The following is a 6290-nucleotide window of genomic DNA, read 5'->3' as shown; positions in this document are numbered from 1 at the left end:
GGGTTGCTGAGTCACTGAGCTACTTGATTATGATTCCAGAATCCTCTAATAATAGTAAGGAAGAAGATTGGTCCCCAAGCCGGGGGTGCGGCTAAACTCCAGCCTACTGCAGAAATCTGAGTTGCCCGAGGGATGGAAGAGAATAGTGAGTCAGGCAAGCTATTAAACCAGAATTTTGATGCACAGTGTTTGAAAAGGACACTGGCATAAAAATTAGTTTTCACACACTTCTCCACACATGGATACCTTCAACACTTAACTTTGAGCATACTGACCAAAATAAAAATGGCCTGCTTTTTAAAAATCATCATTTGTATTTCCTCCTCAAAAGCTCAATTGCCACAATCCAAGGTAGATAATGTCTCACATGTTAAAAATATAGTGACAATATTGTTCTGTACTGTCTTAAGAACGAATAGCATTTTCGGGTGGATTAGCGAGCACGTCGTGGATGATTGCCAGTTTGTGAGCCATTAGTCAGGAAACACTCGTGTTAGGGTAACTCTAAGACCTTCAGCTGGGCAACAACTATAATTGTTGCAGTGAAAGCACTTGGATGTTATTCAGTGACTTCATAAGCAAATAGATCCAATCTCTTTCCACTTTAATCTGTACCACATTCTGCAACCACAGAAAATTTTCTTAAACTATTAGTTAAATACATTCTTCCTCTTGCTTTAAAACTTCCAGTAGATCCTTAATATGCTTCTTGTCAAGTCCAAAGCTTTCCTGTCAAAGATCTCCACAACTTGAACTCCCTCCATCAATTCAGCTTTCTCTCATTGCTCCCAGCATAGTCTATGCCTTAATCTGTTCTCGGAATATGTCAGGCTAATCACTCATATCCACTTCTCCTTCTGTTCATGCTATTCACGATACTGAAGTACTCCTTTGGTCTTCATAGGGATACTCAGCTCCTGCCATTTTTAAAGATCAAGCTCTTTCATCACTTTCTCCATGAGGCCCTTTCCAAGAATTTTCTCCCTCTTTCTACTCTCAATATTGCAGAAACTAATGGTCATCTATCTAACATTTATTCTTCCTTTCTTTTGTAAAAATATAATCCCAATTTTGTTCTGAGCAGTTCTTTTGGAGTAAGAAGTGATAATATTCTTGCCAGTGAGACAGGAAAGAATTTGTAGGAATTGTTTTGTGATATAGACATGGCACCACCTTTTCCTCTTGGGTGCTTCTTTCATCTCCACCCTCCCCCCCTTATTGAGATATAATTGATATATCTCAATATAAGTAAGTAAGATGTACAATGTTATGATTATATATATATTGCAAAATGATTGCCACAATAAGGTTATTTAACACATCCATTACCTCACATAATTATCATTGTGCGTGTGTAGTGAGAACAATTAAGATCTACTTTCTTAGCAACCTTCAAGTATACAATACAATGTAGTCAAACCATGCTGCACATTAAATCCTCAGAACTTATTCATTTTATAACTGGAAGTTTGTTTCTTTGACGAGCATCTGCATTCCCCACCCCTGGCAACTACCAATCAATTCTCTGTTTCTGTGTGTTTGGCTTTTTTAGATTCCATATGTAAGTGATATCATACAGTATATTTCTTTCTCTGACTTATTCCACTTAACGTAACGTCATCAACCTTCATCCGTGTTGTTGCAAATGACAGGATTTGCTTTTTTCTCATGGCTGAATAATACTGCATTGTGTAATATTCATGCACATCACATTTTCTCCATTCATCTGTTGATGGACTGACACTTAGGTTGTTTACATATCTCAGCTATTGTGACTAATGTGGCAATGTACATATTTCCTCAAGATAGTTATTTCATTTTCTTCACTATATACCCAGGAGTGGAATTGCTGCATCGTATAGTAGTTCTATTTTTAATTATTTGAGGTACCTCCATTCTGTTTTCCATAATGACCATACCAATTTACATTCCTATCAACAGTGCACCAGAATTCCCTATTCTCCATATCCTTGTCAGTACTTTTCTATTTTTCATAATAGCTGTTCTAATAGAGGTGAGGTGATATCTCATTGTGGTTTCGATTTGCATTTCCCTGATGGAGTGATGCTGAGCGTCTTTTTTATGCATCTGGTGGCCATTTGTATGCCTTCTTTGGAAAAATGTCTATTCAATTTCTTTGCCCAATTTTTAATCAAATAATAATAATTGTTATTATTATTATTTTGCGATTGAGTTGTGTGAATAGTCTTGGTTCCCTTGTCAAATATTAGTTGTAAATGCATGGGTTTATTTCTGGGTTCTCCATTCTGTTTAATTGACCTATGTCAGTCTTTATATGTACCATACATACCATTTTGATTACTAAAACTTTGTAGTATAGTTTGAAATCAGGAAGTATGATTCCTCCAGCTTTGTTCTTCTTTCTCAAGATTGCTTTGGCTGTATTGTTTTTTGTATTTCTGTGAAAAATGCCATTGGATTTCAATAGAGATTGCATTGAATCTACAGATGGTTTTGGATAGTATGAATATTTTAACAATATTAATATTAATTCTTTTGACCCATAAACATGGGAAATACTTCTGTTTATTTGTGTCTTCTATTTCTTTCAACAGTGTTTTACAGTTTTCAAGGTACTGGTCTTTCATTTATTCCTTGTTTAAATTTATTCGCAATTATTTCATTGTTTTTGATGCTGTTGTAAATGGAATTGCTTTCCTTATTTCTTTTTTAGATAGTTTAGTGTTAGTGAATAGAGATACAACTGATTCTGTATATTGATTTTTTATCCTGCAACTGAATTCATTTACTAGTTCTAAAAGTTTTTCAGCTTTACTGAAGTATAATTGACAAATACATAAGGTATTTAAAGTGTGCATCATGATTACTTGATATATGTATACATATGTTGTATGATATATTTCCATTGTGAAAGGATTCCTCCAGTCTAACCTTTTTTTTCTCTTTCTTCCTTCCTTCCTTCTTCCTTCCTTTCTTTCTGTGAACATTTAAGTTCTTCCCTCTTAGAAAATTTCAATTATACAACACAGTATTATCAGCTGCAGTCACCAGATTATATATTAGATCCTCAGACCTTATTTATCTTTTTTTTTAAAGATTTTATTTATTTATTCATGAGAGACACAAGGAGAGAGACAGAGAGAGAGAGAGAGAGAGAGAGAGAGAGAGAGAGAAGCAGAGACACAGGCAGAGGGAGAAGCAGCCTCCATGCAGGGAGCCTGATGTGGGACTGGATCCCAGGACCCCAGGATCACACCCTGAGCCGAAGGCAGCGCTAAACCGCTGGGTCACCCAGGCTGCCCAGACCTTATTTATCTTATAGCTTGTAGCCAATAATCAACATCTCCCTATTTTCCTCACTTCTAATTCCCTGATAACCACTTTTACACTTTAACAGGTTTTTATGGTGGAGTCTTTAGAATGTTCTATTCATAAGATCGTGTCATCTGCAGGCAGAAAATTTTGGGTTTTTTTCTTTCTGATTTGGCTGCCCTTTATTTGTTTTTCTTGCCTAATTGTTCTGGCTAGGGCTTCCAGTACTATATTGAAAGTAATAATGAGAAAGGACCCCTTGTCTCATTCCAGATCTTAAAAAGTTTGCAACCTTTCACCATTGAGTATGATGTTGGCTGTGGTTTGTCATATACGGCCTTTATTACATTCCTTCTGTACTCAGTTTGTTGAGGGTTTTATTGTGAAAGGATGTTGAATTTTGTCAAATACTTTTTCTGCACCTTGATATAATCCTATGATTTTCATCTCTTTGATCTTTCTAGAACCTGGACTAGAAGTTGCAGATTAAGCAATCATCTTGTGTTTATAAAATGATCAAAAGAATGAAAACTAAATGCTAAGGATGGCAGAGCTTAATGAGAGAAGTAGATTGGGATATTGATAACATTATGGAGCTACTATACCAGTCCTGCACTATCTATAGCCATATTTTTTTCTTTTATAAGAATAATAATCCCCTCTCTAGGTAATTCAGTTAGTGACTGATATGTGCAGATTAATAGAACCCCTATCTAGTACCCCCATATACTTAAAGTCAATATCATGCCATAAATCAGTTATTTATTCTTTTATCTTTCATCTTTGCTATTCTTTTCTCTCTGATTAGTTATCTCCTTATGGATGGGTATTTTTTTAAAAAAGATTTCTTTATTCTTTTTAGAGAGGGAGAGAGAGAGAGAGAGAGAGAGAGAGAGCAGGGGGAAAGGCAGAGGGAGAGGGAGAGAGACAATCCCTAGCAGGGAGCCTGCCTGACACAAGGCTTGATCCCAGGATCCTGAGATCATGACCCGAACCAAAATCAAAAGTCAGCTACTTAACTGACTGCCCCTTTCATTACTATTCTTAGACATTGTTAGAAGCATCTAGTAAATAAGTGCAACTTATGTGCAAACACTATGTCAATCAGCCAATAACTATATATTAATGTAAACTATGTATCCAGCACAATAGACTGTAGAAGCTGGAGGAGTTTGTATTTTGAAGTAGTGTTACTGTACTACTAGAAATTAGATCTTTGCTTATGAGATTTTAGTTGTTTGTTTAAAAATGATCATTATGAGTCTTTTCAGTTACATTTCAGTATTTTATTTCATTTTTCATTGTTAATAAAATACTTATACTTTAAACAGCCAGTTTTAAAATAAATATAATAACTAGGTAGTGATAGATGGAGTCAGGTAACCTTATAGGTCTATTTAAACTATATCTTAGCATAGTACTTATTATGGGATGAATGATATGATACCATGAGGATACCCTTGTAATGCATTTCCAATGCAAATTAGAAAGAAATTTTCTTTTTTAACCATGGAAGAAGCCAAGAAGTCAACTGAGGAAGTAGAAAACTGAAACATCTGGGTGTTGGATGAATTATTTATATGAAGTTAAATTCACTAAGAATGATGAAAATAAGTGATAGGAAAACAGCCAGCCAGATACTAAAGTCATTGATGAATGCAAAAGCTTGATCAAGAGGTAAATGACAAGAAAAGGGTGAGTCAATAAGACATATTGCCAGCTTATTATATGTTGGTATCAATTATTGCTGTTAAAATATTATTTTATTACAATTTTCATTTGTATCACCAAATAATTATTTAGAAAAGTAATCTTAAATTTATAAATAAATGGTTTTCTTTTATTTGGTCTTTATTTTTTATTTGAATTTAATTATATTTTGGCTCCATAACATGGCCTACTTAGTTCCATTTTGTAGAACTTATTGATGATACCTTTGTGGCCTAATACATGTTCAGTGTTCCATTGCCATTTTGTAAAGAATGTACATTTTTTGTTTGGGAGTCTGGAGTTTGATATGTAGCTCTTCAGTTTATCTTGTTATTTATATTTTCAGATTCTAAGGAAATCAAACCCTAGCTAAACTCATTTTGTGTTAACTCAGAATAACCTGTGCATGCTGTTTTATAGTCTGTTGTGTTAAAGATAATTTGAAATGTTAGAGAATTTGAAAGATTAACCCTGTGATTCCAGCTTTAAAAGATTGATACTAGGTTTGTTATTTTAAGCTGAAAGTTGTTAAGAAAATTTGTCTAAATTCTAGAAAATTATTGAAATATTGAAAATAATTTAAGGGGCACCTGGGTGGCTCAGTTGGTTAAGCATCCAACTCTTGATTTCAGCTCAGGTCATGATCTCAGGGTTGTGAGATTCAGCCCTGCATGGGGCTCTGCACTGGGCATGGAGCCTGCTTAAGATTTTCTCTCTCTCTTTCTTACCCTCCCCTACTCATGCACATGCTCTCTCCTCTCTCTTTCTAAAAAAAAGTAAATAAATAAAAGAATTTGAGAAAAACTAAAAATAGTTGTGTAAATGCTAGGAAGGATTTATCTAGAAGTGCTGTGCCCTTGCCTGATCAAGCAGTTAAAAGAAAATACACTAATTTGAAATGGAGTTTACAATGCTTAGGGAACTGAATTAAGTCCATAAATTAAATGGTTTAAGTAGAATTTGGTAAGTTCTACATTATTTGACCAAACATTAATTAAAGATTCTCCTGAAAATTATTGTTCACGTTTTACATAAAATGTACTAAATTTATAGGTAAAATAAAAGAACTGAACTATTCAGGTAGGTTTAAAGCTTTCAGGACAATTTTGGTTTTAAATTTTGGGAAATTTATTATATCAAATATTTAAATCCCTCATAATTCTAAATAATATTTTTTGGGTACAAAAGCCCTCTTTGAGCATCAAAAAACTACAATTAATGAAAATTGATATTTTAATCAAAATTCCAGGAAGGTGAGGAATGTGTTGGGAATGGCTTTCTAAGCA

This window comes from Canis lupus, chromosome 13, assembly GCF_003254725.2.
Source record: "Canis lupus dingo isolate Sandy chromosome 13, ASM325472v2, whole genome shotgun sequence".
Classification (NCBI taxonomy): Eukaryota; Metazoa; Chordata; class Mammalia; order Carnivora; family Canidae; genus Canis; species Canis lupus.
The sequence above is the reverse complement of the archived record's forward strand: the minus strand, read 5'-3'. Positions refer to the sequence as shown.